This window comes from Tursiops truncatus, chromosome 2 (assembly GCF_011762595.2).
Source record: "Tursiops truncatus isolate mTurTru1 chromosome 2, mTurTru1.mat.Y, whole genome shotgun sequence".
Lineage (NCBI taxonomy): Eukaryota > Metazoa > Chordata > Mammalia > Artiodactyla > Delphinidae > Tursiops > Tursiops truncatus.
Window position 1 is genome coordinate 2,853,135 of NC_047035.1, and position 16,632 is coordinate 2,869,766.

At 44.9% G+C, this 16,632-nt stretch overlaps 1 protein-coding gene across 11 annotated transcripts in view; it reads right to left on the minus strand.

The window, feature by feature from the left end:
• TRAF3 (TNF receptor associated factor 3) overlaps positions 1-16,632 on the minus strand; it is a 116,437-nt gene extending 99,805 nt beyond the window's left edge. For 4 of the 11 annotated variants that reach the window (XM_073800013.1, XM_073800015.1, XM_073800011.1 and 1 more), the window contains exon 1: positions 16,382-16,629. The gene's annotated coding sequence lies outside the window, so the exon portion shown is untranslated. Of the gene's footprint in view, positions 1-16,381 lie in introns of all 11 variants that reach the window. The other 7 variants (XM_019952037.3, XM_019952010.3, XM_073800010.1 and 4 more) reach the window with 4 other exon arrangements.

The following is a 16,632-nucleotide window of genomic DNA, read 5'->3' on the forward strand; positions in this document are numbered from 1 at the left end:
TTAAAAACCTAAATGTAAGACCAGATACTATAAAACTCCTACAGGAAAACATACGTAGAACACTCTTTGACATAAATCACAGCAATATCTTTTTAGATCTGTCTACTAGAGTAATGGAAATAAAAACAAACAAAAAGTGGTACCTAACTAAACTTAAAAGGTTTTTCACAGCAAAGGAAACCATAAACAAAACGAAAAGACAACCTACAGAATGGGAGAAAATATTTGCAAACAATGTGACCGACAAGAGATTAATTTCCAAAATATACAAACAGCTCATACAGCTCAATATCAAAAAAACAAACAACTCAATCAAAAAATGGGCAGATGACCTAGACATATCTCCAAAGAAGACATACAGATGGCCAACAAGCACGAGAAAAAATGCTCAGCATTGCTAACTGAGAAATGAAAATCAAAACCACAATGAGGTACTGCCTCACACCAGTCAAAATGGCCATCATCAAAAAGTCTACAAATAATAAATGCTGGAGAGGGTGTGGAGTAAAAGGAACCCTTCTGCACTGTTGGTGGGAATGTAAATTGGTGCAGCCACTATGGAGAACAGTATGGAGGGTCCTTAAAAAATTAAGAACAGAGTTGCCATATGATCCTGCAATCCCATTCCTGGGCATATATCCAGAGAAAACTATAATTCGAAAGATACATGTGGGACTTCCCTGGTGGTCCACTGGTTAAGAATCTGCCTTCCAATGCAGAGTAGGTGGGTTCGATCCCTGCTTGGGGAGCTAAGATCCCACATGCTGTGGGGCAACTAAGCCTGTGCGCCGCAACTACTGAGCCTGTGTGCCACAACTAGAGAGAAGCCTGTGTGCTGCAATGAAGAGCCTGCCCACTGCAACTAGAGATCCTGTGTGCCACAACTAAGACCCAACACAGCCAAAATAAATAAATAAATAAATGAAAAGATACATGCACCGCAATATTCATAGCAGCACTATTTACAATAGCCAAGACATGGAAGCAACCTAAATGTCCATCAACAGACGAATGGATAAAGAAATGGAATACTACTCAGGCATAAAAAAAGAATGAAATAATGCCATTTGCAGCAACATGGATGGACCTAGAGATTATCATACTAAGTGAAGTAAGCAAGACAGAGAAAGATAAATATCATATGATATCGTTTATCTGTGGAATCTAAAAAAAAAAAAGATACAAATGAACTTATTTACAAAACAGAAACAGACCCACAGACATGGAAAACAAACTTATGGTTACCAAAGGGGAAAGGAGGAGGGAGGGATAAATTAGGAGGCTGGGAGTAACACATACACACTACTATATATAAAGTAGATAGGACTTCCCTGGTGGCACAATGGTTAAGAATCTGCCTGCCAATGCAGGAGACACGGGGTCCATCTCTGGTCCGGGACGATCCCACATGCCGTGGAGCAACTAAGCCTGTGTGCCACAACTACTGAGCCTGCACTCTAGAGCCCATAAGCCACAACTACTGAGCCCATGTGCCGCAACTACTGAAGCCCGAGCACCTAGAGCCCGTGCTCCGCAACAAGAGTAGCCCTGCTCGCCACAACTAGAGAAAGCCCAGGCGCAGCAACGAAGACCCAATGCAGCCCAAAATTAATTAACTAATTAATTTTAAAAATGAATAAAAAAACCAACAAGAACCTACTGTATAGCACAGGGAACTATACTCAGTATTTTGTAATAACCTATAAGGGAAAAATAGACATATGTACATGTAAATAACTGAATCACTGTGCTATACACCTGAAACTAACATGACGTAAATCAACTATGCTTCAATATATTTTTTTTAAAAAGTTTGCTGAACTAAACAAAATTTGGTCAGTGTTCATTTAAATGTTGTTTTTCCTTATACACTTTACACGCCCACACACACACACACACACACACACACACAACTGAGCACTAAACTCAGCCAGGCACCCAGTAGATAAACATGTGCTGACATGGTGAATGTTTGCTGGACATATCCTCTATTTTCTCTTCCCTGGGCTGAAAAATGTCTGTTCCTTTAGCCTTAAATACCATATTTCATTTTTCTGGTGAATTCATTTTTTAAGGCTTACTATTTTATTTTCACAACAACCACGACACTACTATTCCCATCTACCATGAAAGGAAACAGGGGTTTCAAAGGTTAAACAAGTTGCCAGAGGCCACAAAGAATGGCGGGTCTAGCTCGCTGGTCCCTACGCCTACTTGAATCTTGTCCTGCCACGGCAGGGCTTCTACTGGCGGGAGGCCACTATCCCCCCACCGCCTCCAATCCAGCCCCTGGCCCGCCAACAGTGGTCTCCATGTAATTTAGAAACTTTTATGTCTGCAGTGTTATACTTAGAAGAATAGAATGTCAAAGCTTTAAGAGCTCTTATCTGTCATCGTGAATGCCACTGCCCTCCTGACCCCCATCCTCCCTGCCTTCGTTACCAGCCTTCCCAGTCCTCAAGTCTCACTACCCTTCTTTAGCCCCTGTGCTAGTCACCCCTGGGCCACAGTCACCACATTCTGGCAGAGAACATCCTGAAGGTGATAGTGAATGAAAAAGGTAAGTAGTATCAAAAGAAGCATCCCCCAAAACCTGCAGAGAGCAGTTACTTTCTCCCTGATGAAATGGCAAAGGCCAGCAAATTTTGGGAATTCACAGAAAGGACAGAGTAAGAAATGGGCACCCCATACCAAAAAAAAAAATTGTGTGTGTGTGTGTGTGTGTGTGTGTGTGTGTGTGTGTGTGTGTGTACACATAAAGTTTCACATAAAACTTTACTATAAGAGACCTGAGACCATCTAGACCAGAGGTTCTTACAACAGGCACGAAGGCAGGGGGTCCAGGAGCTCCCCGGACTCCCTGAAATTCCATGCATCAGTCAGTCACTCCGGCACATCAACCACGTAAAGTGGCTGACTCTCTTCATTCACGTCTACTTTGGACAGAAGGTTACATGCCCAGGGGTGATGGGTATCTGGGAACAAAAGCAAGTCACATTTGGGAAACACAGAGCTGGGCAGCTCCTGCTGTGCACCTCTGGACCCGGAGGCCTCAGGGCAGCACTGTGTGAGTGGGGCTCTCTGCGCAGGGCGCAAGCAAAGGGCGCACGTGGGACATAGCTCTGCCCCCTCCACCGTATTAATCCCGATACCTGGTGGCTCCACTGGAACAAAGATGCAGATTCCTTGCTCATTATTTAATTCCACACCCTCAGTCCCCTCTGACCTCATCATATGTGCTCCCACTCAAATAGTGTTGCAACAATCCGCTGAGATAGGCGGAGAAGGTTGATATACAGAAAATGAGACTTCCTATTGAACCAGTGCATACACACGTCTTGCACATGCTGTCAAATTATCCCACCCTTTTATACACAAACAGCTCCAACTTTATTCTATTACATCTCTAGGGGACTTACTAGAATGATCTAGGGTGAAAAAAGGATATTTAGGATATATAAGCTTACTAATATATTCTCAATGAAACTTTAAGAACAGAGAGAATTACAGCACTCTTCAAAATGAAAGTGAAGTTTTCAAATAATTTTTTAAATGAACTAATAGGAAGGGAAAATTTATGGACTCAAAGTTATACTTGAAAAACTCCTGGCAAATAGATGATCAAGGATGCCTGATTAAATAAAGCACACATTTCATACAAACAATTACCATTTCATGAATGGGTGTATTTCAAAAGTTTATTCATGAATTCTTGGTTCAGAATACAGAATGCACTTTCTCACAGAAAATGGGTAACACACAACAGTTGGTGTTTCCATTTTAGCCCACAACAGCCTCTCTTAAAAAATATATACAATATGCACATTGCTGACAGCACTGTGGAATCTAACCACCATACATGTAGTGAATTAAAGACAGTCACAGATTCCTTGACACTCCTCTTACCAAGAGGTAGGCTCTATGTCCCCTCTGCTTAATCTGGGAGCACTCTGTGGGTTCTTCGACTAACAGAACACAGCAAGAGTAACACTACACTGGGACTTCCCTTGGTGGTGCAGTGGATAAGACTCCGCGCTCCCAATGCAGGGGGCCCGGGTTCGATCCCTGGTCGGGAACTAGATCCCACATGCATGCCACAACTAAGGAGCCTGCCTGACGCAACTAAGACCCAGCACACCAAATAAATAAATATTAAAGAAAAAGAAAGAGTAATGCTACACCGATTTGTCATCCCCACTTACTCTCCTAGAGCAATCACTCTAGGAGTCTACAGCTGACATGTAAGAAGTCCAACCACCCAAGCAGAGAGGCCACACGATGAGGCCCTGACACTATGTGGAAAGTGAGGAACCACTAAGCCTGGCCTTCCAACCATCCAAGCATGTGAGTATAGCCATTCTGGACCCTCCGGACCAGACCAGAGGCCAGATAAATACCAGTGAGAGCCCTCAGTTAATGCCACATACAGCAGAAGAATCATCCAGCTGAGCCCTGCCCGAACAACCCACAGAACCATACTATCTAATAACAAATTACTGTTTTAGGTCACAGACGCTTAGGATGGTTTGTTACTCAGCACTCATTATCTGGAACAATCTGTGGCTTTTTCAGGAAACAACAGAAGCTCCAGCACTGGCATCAGGAATAGAACCCCTTCCTCCATTCACCACTGGTGGACACAGAGTTATGGTGGTGATATCAGCCAGGATTTTCCTAGGTATTAGCCATTGGGGCAGCCTCATTTAAGAAAGCAAGGAGGTATGTGGTATGATCATCACTGAAGAGTTGTCCTGTCTGCTTCAAAACCCTCCTAGAATTCTCTATACACTACTGAGGACAGGTTTCAAAATTCTGAAGAAACACAATGTATAGTCAAAATGCAGCTGGTACCTTGATACCAAAGCCAGACAAAGATACAAGAAAGGAAAACTAAAGACCAATATCCCATATGCACATAGATACAAAAATTCTCAACAAAATAGCAAACCAAATCCAACAACACATTAAAAGGACTCTGCGCCATGATGAAGTGAGATATATCCCAGGAAAGCAAGGGAGGTTCAACACACAAAAATCAATTAATGAAACACACCACATTAATAGAGGAAGGAGGAAAAAAAACACATGATCATATCAATAGACACACAGAAAGCATTTGACAAAATTCAACAACCTTTCATCACAAAACAATCAGTAAACTAGGAATTTAAGGGAACTTCCTTAACATGACAAAGGTCATTTATTTTTTGAAAGCCACACATAACTTCATAATCACACTGAAAAGCTTTCCCCTAAGATTAGGAACAAGACAAAGATGTCTGCTTTCACCACTGCTATTCAACACTGCAGTAGAAGTCCTAGCCAGAGCAATTAAGCAAGAAAAAGAAATAAAAGGCACCAACATTGCAAAGAAAGAAACATACTATCACTATTTGCCAATGACATGGTTCTATATATAGAAAATCCCATGGAAAACTAATAGAGGTAATAACTAAATTCAGCAAGATTGCAGGGTATATGATCAACACACAAAAATCAGTTGTGTTTTTATACACCAACAATAAAAAATTCAAAAAGAAAATTAAGGAAACAATTCCATTTATAATAGCATCCAAAAGAATAAAATACCCAGGTATAAATTTAACCAAGGAGGTAAAAAATTTATATACTGAACCTAAAAAATCTTGCTGAAAGAAATTAAAGGTGTTGGACTTCCCTGGCGGCACAGCGGTTAAGAATCCACCTGCCAATTCAGGGGACACGGGTTCGAGCCCTGGTCTGGGAAGATCCCACATGCCGCAGAGCAACTAAACCCATGTGCCACAACTACTGAGCCTGTGCTCTAGAGCCCGCGAGCCACAACTACTGAGCCGGTGAACCACAACTACTGAAGCCCACATGCCTAGAGCCCATGCTCCACAACAAGAGAAGCCACCGCAATGAGAAGCCTGCGCACCACAACGAAGAGCAGCCCCCACTCGCTGCAACTAGAGAAAGCCGACACGCAGCAATGAAGACCCAACGCAGCCAAAAATTTAGTTATTTATTTAAAATAAAGAAATTAAAAGTGTAAATAAATAGAAAGCCATCCCATAGTCATGAATTGGAAGACTTAATACTACATGGCAATTCCCCAAAGCAGATTCAATGCAATCCCTGTCAAAATTCCAATGACCTTTTTACAGAAAGAGAAAAACTGATCCTCAAATTAATATGGAGCTACAAGAGGTGCCAAGTAGCCAAAGCAATACTGAAAAAGAAAAATAAAGTTGGAAGACTCACACTTCTCAAACTTACTACGTCAAAACTTTCTACAAAGCTACGATAATCAAAACAGTGTGCTACTGGCAGAAGGACAGGCATATAGACCAATGGAATAGAACTGAGAGTCCAGAAATAAATTCAAACACCCACAGCTAATTTATTTCCAACAAAGGTGCCAATACCATCCAACGGGGAAAGAATAGTCTCTTCAACAAACGGTGCTGGGACAAATGAATAATCAAATGCAAAAGAATGAAGTGGGACTCCTACTTCATTCCAAATACAAAAATTAACTCAAAATGGACCAAAGATCTAAATGTAAGAGCTGAAACTATAAAATATAGGGGTAAATCTTCATGACCTTGGATTTGGCAATGGATTCTCAGGTTTGATACCAAAAGCACAAGGAACAAAAACAACAAAATTAAAAACTTTTGTGCATCAAAGGACACTATCAAGAATGTGAAAAAACAACCTACAGAATGGGAAAAATATTTGTCAGTCATATATCTATTAAGGGTTTAATACCCAAAATATATAGAGAACTCTTACAACTCAACAAACATGTCAAAAAAAAGACAAACAACCCAACTAAAACATGGGCAAAGGACTTGAAGGGACATTGTTCCAAAAAAGATGTACAATGAAAAGATGTTCAATAACATTGGTCGGTCGCTAAGGAAATACCAAATGACAATGAGATACCATTTTATATCCACTAAAATAGCTTTAATCAAGACAAAACAAAACAAAATAAATGTTGGCAAAGATGTGCAGAAATTGGAACCCTCGTACATTGCAGGTGGGAACAAGTTAGACACAGAATGACCACATGACCCAGCAATTCACTCCTAGGTATATCACCCAAGAGAAATGAAAACACTGTGTCTACATACAAACTTGTAAACATTATTCATAATAGCCAAAAGGTAAAAACGATCCAAATGTCCAACAGTGGATGAATGGATAAATAGTGATATATACAAACAATGGAATATTATTTGGCCAAAAAAAGGAACAAACTACTGATACATGCTACACCTTGGATGTACCTCAAAAATGTTATGCTAAGTGAAAGAAGCTAGACACAAAAGGTCACAGGCTGTATGATCCCTTTTATATGATATACTCAGAACAAGCAAATCTATAGCAACAGAATGCAGATTAGAGATTATCAGATTAGAAGAAAGGGGGGATGGGGAATGATTACTTAATGGGTACAGATTTTTTTACAGAGTGATGAAAAAGTTTTGAAACTAGAGCGAGCTGGTGGTTGCACAAAATTATGAATACACTACATACCACTGAACTATACACTTTAAAACAGTTAACTGAATATTATGTGAATTTTGCCTCAATAAAAGAAAATCTCGTTGGACTGTAGTTTATTGATTGATTGATTCATACAAATACTTGAGTATCTAACATACTCCAGGCACTCTCCTGGTAACTGGGTTACGGTGTCGAAAAATAATTTTCTGCTATGAATTAAGAAAGCAAGGTTAAGAGACTAGAGAGTGATAGCATGGGCTATTTTAACTAGGGTGTTCAGGGAAAACCTCCTAGAAGAGGTGATATTTGAACAGAGATTGGAATGAATTTAAGAATATTATTCTGCTAAATAATGGGAAAAAAGTACTAAAACGTAATTTTTTTTTTTTTTTTTTTTTTTGCAGTACGCGGGCCTCACACACTGTTGTAGCCTCTCCCGTTGCGGAGCACAGGCTCCGGACGCGCAGGCTCAGCGGCCATGGCTCATGGGCCCAGCCGTTCCGCGGCATGTGGGATCTTCCCAGACCGGGGCACGAACCCGCGTCCCCTGCATCGGCAGGTGGACTCTCAACCACTGCGCCACCAGGGAAGCCCTAAAATGTAATTTTTAATTTATCAAAAATCATATGTAAAATTTGTTTTTCTAAAAAAGTGAGGGCCTATCTATAGACATTTATTCCTTTTTTTGCAAATACACAGTGATTTTTAGTTTCCAGATATTTTATTCTTTGTTACAAATAATTTCTTGACAGTCCAATAATGTGCTTCTTCTACCCCTACTTGTCATCCAGGGCCAGGCCATACTCCCAAGAGAGCCCATCATTCACTTTGCTAACAAGGCATGTTCTCCCTTTAGGGAATCGCTCAGGAAAGGAAAGAGGGAAAGGAATTACCACTCATGCTATGCTAGGTTCTCACATTCACTCACATTCTCACTTTCGGTCCTCACAACTACCTTTTCACAGATGAGAAAACTGAGGTTCGGAAAGGATAAAGAACTTACTATCATAGTTAGCTAAAGGAAGGACCAGAATTCAAATTGGGTCTGACTTCAGACCCATACTCTTTTCATACATAAATTGGTCTAAGATGGCCTAAGTACATCTTAAGCCAGACTGTGAAAATACGATGAAGTGACCCTGTCCTTAAGAAGCTCGTCATCTAGGCCTCAGTGTCCAGCTGTGTCCCCTTACTCACGCCCTCCCTGGAGCAGGTACAGACGGCTATGAAACAAGCCCCCTCACCTCAGTCCAGCCATCACGACCCTTCCTGGTTCCGTGTTCAAAACTTTACAGTGGTTCTAGCAGAAGAGCCATGTAAAATCTTCTCCAAAATAGCCAATGACATAATTTCCCTGCTAATTGTGGAGAAGGCTTCATTGCCTTTAACTCGTATTCCCATAAGCAATCCGCAGTTATAATTAAATTCCAGATGAATGGGTGGAAAGCTGCCTATGCTGGCTGTAACCAGCTCTCTACAGAGTGACCAGGCCTCCAGGACTTGTTCACCACTAACGAGCTAATATTTGCAAAACCCTGTAAAAATATAATGACTAAATTCTATCATTATTACTAGACTACCGGTTTAAATGTAAATTAAGAGAGAGAAAGGAGAAAGAAAACACATTAGTAAGTCAAGTTTGGGGCCTTTCCTCGGCGAGAACCACAGAGTAAAGAACGCCTTAACTGAACTTATTAAAGGATGTGGAATGCAATGTTGCTGCTCTAAGAAAATAACTCAAAACAGAGAGACGAAATGGAGTACCACCTGGAAAAGTAAGTCGATACAGGCAAAACAGATGTTGGAGGAAAGGAAAGGCCGCATGAAAAATATATGCTGGGGCTTCCCTGGTGGCGCAGTGGTTGGGAGTCCGCCTGCCGATGCAGGGACGCGGGTTCGTGCCCCAGTCCGGGAGGGTCGACGTGCCGCAGAGCGGCTGGGCACGTGAGCCGTGGCCGCTGAGCCTGCGCTCCGCGGCAGGAGGGGCCGCAGCAGTGAGAGGCCTGCGCACCACACACACACACACACACACACACACACACACACACACACACACACACACACACACACACACACACACACACACACACACACACACACACACACACACACACACACACTATATATGCTGGAAAAATACACAGTGTCTTTTTAAAAGCACTATATAGCAGCAAAACTAAACATCTAGAATCTGAAAGCAAAACTAAAAAGTCTAGAATAAGAACAAAATCTAAAACCGGATTGTAATTCAGCTTAAACTGACCACAGAGCACAGTGATGAAAACACGAACTCTATAATAGAGCCCAACAGGCCCGATGCTCTTCCTTTTCCTCATCTGTAAAATGGGGACGATTCTTCCCTCAAAAGTTAGGCTGGCACCAAGGTGGCACCCCAAGGCAGGCAGTTCCCTTCTCCGGAGCCCTGTCCCCTGAACGGCAGCCACAGGGAGCCTCTGCAGGCTCACAGGTCCCCTGACACGCTCCTTCCTTCTGCGCACGCTCACCCTCCCTTGGAAAACACCTCCGCACTCCCACAGCGCCTCTGCCCCACCACCATGGCACCCACCACACTGTGCTGTAACCAAATGGTTCTTCTGGCTTACTCATCTCACGGAAGCTCCTTGAGGGTAGTGATCATATGCATCTTACTTTACTTTTTAGCTTTGGCAACTAGCATAGCTCCTGGGTAAGTTCTCAGAAAAATGTGTGTTGATTAAATAATTCAATTATCCCAAGTTGGAATTAGAGGCCAAGCAGCTTCCCTGGGGCCAATCTTGGAAAAATGAAGACTGCAAGGGGGAAAAAAAAAAAACCCAAAAAACCACTACTCTGGGTGAATAGTCCCTGCTTTGCCAGATAACGATCTGACTTGGGAGAGTTACTTAGGCAAACACTCTGAGCCTCAGCTGCCTCCCATATAAAAAGAGGGAACTCAACTAGAAAATCTCTACAGCCCCCACGGAGATCTGACACATTATGTTTATATTCTAAGATCTTAACGCTCTTACTCCATTACATCTCAACCCTCTATTACTATGAAAATTGACATCAGTAGAAGGCTTTCTTGTCCATTTCATTCATAAGAAGCAAGTCTGTACATGGTGCTATCCATCCCATTTTACAGATGGATAAACCAACTCAGAGAGGCCCAGCAGCCTTGCCCCGGGTTGTTCTGCTAGTGTGTACAGAGGGCAGGACTGGGATTCAGATCTTTAAAGCTGGTGCCTTCCACCATGCCCACACTTCTCAAGTGAGGGGGTGGAGAGCCCCAAGGACACATGGTAGGAATGCCAGGGGACCCCTCACAGATCCTAGGGAAGCCAAGGATGAACACAACGCATCTTCTGGAGAATCGAATGTACTCAGAACCTGGGGGGGACATATTACTGAGTACAATGTAAAAGTCCTATTCAATTTTAAGATAAAACTTTAATGGGCTTAGACTCCTATCGAGGGTTTGAGACATACTGCACTAAAACCATGCCATGCCCTTTCTCACACAAAAAAGCCTTCTGAAACCAAAACACTTAATTTACCCTATAATAACATTTCAAACATCAGGCTATGCACCCACGAAAGTTAAAATGTCAAATGAAGCCTCCCATCTTACAAGCCCCCTAACGCAACAAACCAGGGAGCTAAGCGCCATCAGAACAGGGGACGAGAGGTGGGGGGAGCGGAAGCGCAGTCAAGGGAGGCCAGCTCCAGGGCACACCCACCTGCAGACACGTATGCCAAGCCACATGGAGCCACTGTGTGGGCATCTGTCACACCCCTCTTCCTTCCCAAACCTGCAGATTCTGAACACAAACATTGACGGAGGGTCAGTCCACCATGTGCCAGGTCCTGGGGGGGAGTGGGGGCCTGACCAGCACCTCATCACCTCAAGCGTATGCAGGCCTCCTATTGGACATTAACCTTCCAGGGTACAAAGTTAGTCTCTGAAAACCTTCACTATCATTATGACTCCCGGAAACTAATGTTTTAGTATTTTGATGCTACTGTTGTCCTAAAGATGACATTATCCCAGTTAGTCAATTTAGCTTTTCTCTCCACTTAAAGAAACGAAGTTTCCAACAAATACGCTTTTAGGTTTTGCCATAGAATCAGTGTTTTAATTGGAAAGGAAATCAGGATATCAGAACAGCAGGCATGATATCTTTCTTGGTAGAATGGCCTCATAAAAGTTACCAAATAACCTCCATTAAAAAAACATGGAGGAAAAAAAACATGGAGTCGGGAATTCCCTGGCGGTCCAGTGATTAGGGCTCTGCGCTTTCACTGCCTAGGGCCCAGGGTTCAATCCCTGGTCAGGGAACTAAGATCCCACAAGCCTTGCGTCGAGGCCGAAAAAAAAAAATGGAGTCAAAAACCAGCATGGAGCAAACGCTCGGAAAAAGTAAACCATGAAATGAAATTACAAGGCACTTTTTTATTTCTTGCGAATTAAAGAGATTTAGGTCATTTCAGCATGGATGACACAGCAGTAGATTTGGGGGGAAATCTACATTTACACCCCTCCCCTCGCCACCACCTTTTTTTTTTTTCCGGTACGCGGGCCCCTCACTGTTGTGGCCTCTTCCGTTGCGGAGCACAGGCTCCGGACGCGCAGGCTCAGCGGCCATGGCTCACGGGCCCAGCCGCTCTGCGGCATGTGGGATCTTCCCGGACCGGGACATGATCCCGTGTCCCCTGCATCGGCAGGCGGACTCTCACCCACTGCGCCACCAGGGAAGCCCGCCACTACCTTTTGATACTTTCTACCTACAACGAGAAACATCAGGGACAGCAAAGTGCTGCTGCCCAGGTTGGGGCCCACTGCTCTATTCCCCACCATAGACCAGGCCCATCGTGGGGCAGACCTCCCGACTGCCCCGAGCTTGAGCTCCTGGTCACAAAGGGCCTGGCAGGAGCCAGAGGACAGCACGGGAAACATCACAACCGGAAACCCACTGACCAGTAGCATCACCAGGACTGTATCTACTGGCAAGAAGCAACAGGACTGCACATGTCAGATGCCACACTACCAAAACAAAGCCAGGAGGGGGAGAAATCCTCTTCTTGCCTTTCTCAGGGCCCTGCAAGAGGCCCCGGATGGGCCCATGGCACCTGCCTTCCCGACACTGGGTCTCAACGCCCACTCCCCAGAAGACTTCCCTGGCTACCCCCGCCAGCCAGGAGCTGTCCTTCCCTTTCCTGAACTGCCACCATACTTCCAGTCCTCTGCACAACCCACTGATTCACGTTAGCCTACACTGTATGACTTTTCTAGCTTCTTCCTAGTGGGTCTTCACCCTCTAGCTGAGCAGCCAGCTCCCTGAGGGCAGGGTGGTGAAATCATTCTTCCTCACCCTCCCTGGCACAGGCTTCAGTCCTGGTGCTACCTCAGTCAAATACCCACTGGCATCTCCTTCACCACGCACAGGGGCCAAGAGGCCCCGGACTTCTGCAGACCATGCCCTCAAAGGCAGGTGCAGTATCTCCCTCAACTTAGCGCAATAACTAGAACATTATGAGAACTCAAGGCACATTCATTGAACATCAAATTAAATGAGAAAAAGACTCCCAAATCCCAGTTAACGATCTACTTATCTCGAAGAATACAGAATTCAGCAAGAGATTCCCACCTGATTTCCGGAGTTGACAGAAACCAACACAGTCACCTGCATTTATGACATCTCACCACCTGCCAGCCTCACCCCGAAGTGTCTGCATAGGGAGACAAGCAATTCTGGCCCCCAAGAGGTTTTCATGCTTAATGATAAAAAATCTCACCTTCTCCTTCCTAGACTGGTCAGTCCCCCACCCCTCACTATGTGTAGAATAGTGCTGTGCAGACCAGTTAGTAAAGGCCCTCCAAAATGGGAAAGCCATTTCGTATTTTTTAGATTTTTTTATGAATAATAGATATTACACAAGCACATACAATGTTTTCTGTTTAAAATTGCATTGTCTTCTACGTCCATGAGCTCCTTTGGACCCAAAGCCTGCTGCTGTGGCACAAGACACCCCATCCCCATTCACCTCTCTCTACTGCCCTCCTGCCCGCAGGCATCCGGCCCTCTCTCACACTAGCTTCGTTCCTTCTGCCCGGAACTAGTCGAAGCATCATCTCCACATTTAGGCCTCGGCTGCCTCTCCCTGGTCGTCTTCCAAATCCACTGGCCTCACCTCCTTCTTTCTCACTTTGTAGCTCTCTTCCTAGTTTCTCTCTGTATCTGAAGTCAATATTATGACTCTCCTTCCCCAGCAAAAAATAATAATAATAATAATTTTTCTTCCTCTATAAACACTTGTAAAGAAGCATGTGGGGGGGGGGGGTCCTGATTCCATGGAACTGATGCAGAGGCCTTGGCCGTAAGAGATCTCCTCTGCTAAGTTAATAGTTCTTAAATTGACCATCACAAGGAAACTCAGCTATTGCATAACAGTTGATAGGTTAGATCACTTGCCGTTTGGAGAGTCTTGCTCTGCAAAGATGAGAAAATAGAGACGGGCAAATTTAACGCAATTTCCTTTGCTTGCTTGCGCTAGCCTAGACTTGCAACACCGCAGTGACAGTTTTTCTTGAAGTACAGCTTTAACATCATAAAAAAGGACTTTAAGAGAGTGATAAATCATTCTCATCCTTCAGCTTACTAGCACATCTATCCTGACACCGCCCACCCCCCACCCCACCCCCAAGGCCCTTCTCGCTTTGCACAGTGAACAATTAAAGGGATTCTAGCAGGGCTGTTTACGGAATCAAAATCCCAAACACAGGGGAGAACAGCAAGAAGCAGCTCAGATGTTTCAGTTAAACCAAGGACTCTCTTCGAGGCACGAACAAGAGCAGGAATATTTTGATGGTATTAACAGAAACAACTGGCCACTGCTATTGCCTGTTTCCAGTGGAAGGTCTTTACACCCTGCTTTACAAGGAGTGAGGCCATCTTATTAATTCCAAAATTAATGGATAGCATCCAAGGAAAATAATTGGTCTTCTTCCCCTCATAGAAAAATTCACATGAACGTCTGGAAAAAAAAAAAAAAAAAGCTGGAATTCTCCCTGCCAGCTCTCTGCTTTCCCGGCTTCTGCATTGTGACAGCTGGAACAGATGGCGTCTGGGTGAGACACCTTACATCTTAAACCTCATCCCTGATAAGGTCTGATTTTAACTAGTGATGTGGGAATCCCAGGTCTGTCAGGGTTTCTGTCCTGAGCACCTACTCACCAGATTTACAATCTCATGTATTTTACAGTTTTCACACTGATAAGGCTTATTTTTGTTTTGGCCAAAGAATTTTTCACCTTGGACTAATTCTCAGTATACATATTGTCACCACACGGTGAAAACACAAGTATTTCCTTTCATTTGAAAAACGAACGTACACTCTTTTGCCAGACATCCTACATATGATGCAGCCTTTTAAACAGGCCATTTTCAAAGATGTGAAAGAAGATTTTAGCACCAACTGATGGTCCACCTGGTCGTTTCTTTAGATAAGGATTTTATAGACATACACAAGATTACAGAACACAACATTTCCAAAAGCTTCACCAGCAAATGCTAGGGGAAAAAAAAATTATGGCTCCTCCTCAGTTGTATGCTGTGAATGTAAATTAAGAAGCGGCGACAACGCTACTCAATACAGCCTTTATGACTCCACAAAAATAAATGAATAAATAACACACACACACACACACACACACACACACACTCCCCATCTCATTCTGAAAACTGATTCACGGCTTAATACGAAAAACATGAAATAAAATTGCTTCCTTCGGACAGGAATAAAGACGCAGACGTAGAGAATGGACTTGAGGACACGGGGAGGGGGAAGGGTAAGCTGGGACGAAGTGAGAGAGTGGCATGGACATATACACACTACCAAATGTAAAACAGATAGCTAGTGGGAAGCAGCCGCATAGCACAGGGAGAGCAGCTCCGTGCTTTGTGACCACCTAGAGGGGTGGGATAGGGAGGGTGGGAGGGAGGGAGACGCAAGAGGGAGGGGACATGTACACGTATAGCTGATTCACTTTGTTATAAAGCAGAAACACAACAATGTAAAGCAATTATACTCCAATACAGATGTTAAAAAAAAATTGCTTCCTTCAAATGGACAATTATATGAAGGCTTCTTAAATTTCAAAGCACGTCCACAACACATCATTCATTTCCATTTTGCTGCTATGTTTTCAAGTGAAAGGTAAAGAATATTCTTCCACACGGAATTCTTTCTAAAGGCCTAAATATTAAATAGATGTCCCCAACGGGGTGACAGTGAAAACGTGGCAAAGTGTGCAGGAGCAATTAACCAAAGGCGGAATGTGTGCATTTCGCCCCAAACTGGATCCCAGTACCCGCCTGCCACCGAGGCCACTGCAGCTCTCCGATTATGAATCAGAGGTTCATCTGCAGAGGAATGACTCAGTATAAACTTTTAAATAATGGCTTTAAAAAAAAAAAAAAAACCTAAGCCAACCCAGGGTGAACACGTTCGGCTATGTAGACACCCTAATCGGTCCGCTCCTCACCCCGCAACACACAACCTCGCAGGAGATGCTGATTTCTCGCCACCCCGATGGGGGGGGTCACGTTTCCAAGAGGCCTCGGCGCCCCGTTTCCTGAAAAGCTGCGGGAGCCCCGGCCCGCGGGCCCCGGCCGGGCCGGGCCGGAGGACAAAGTTTCCCGAAGTTGAGGCGTCCGGGGGGCGGGCGGGCCCGGGCTGGGGCTGGGGCGAGGCGGCGCCGTACCGGGCACTCGCCGCCGGGCGCCGGGCCTGCGCCGCCCCGGCCCCGCGCCGACCGGCCCCGGGCCCGCCCGCCGCCGAGGGCGCGGGATGGAGCCGCCGGGGATGGAGCCGTCCGCCGCCCGCCACCCGCCGGGCCCCTTACCCGCGTCCGCGCCGCTCGGCCGGCTCAGGGGCGCTGGGCGCGTCCTCCGCCGCGGTCCGCAGCGTCCTGCTCCCCGGGCAGCCCCATGTCGGGGGGCGGGGAAGGGCCGGCGGCCGCCGCCGCCGCCGGCTGGAAAGTCCCTGCTGGGCTGCAACCCGGCTCGCGCACGCGGCGGCCGCGCCGCGCCGCGCTCCCTCGCCCTCACGCACCCTCTCGCAGGCACTTCCTCTCGCGCGCTGGAAATCCCCGCC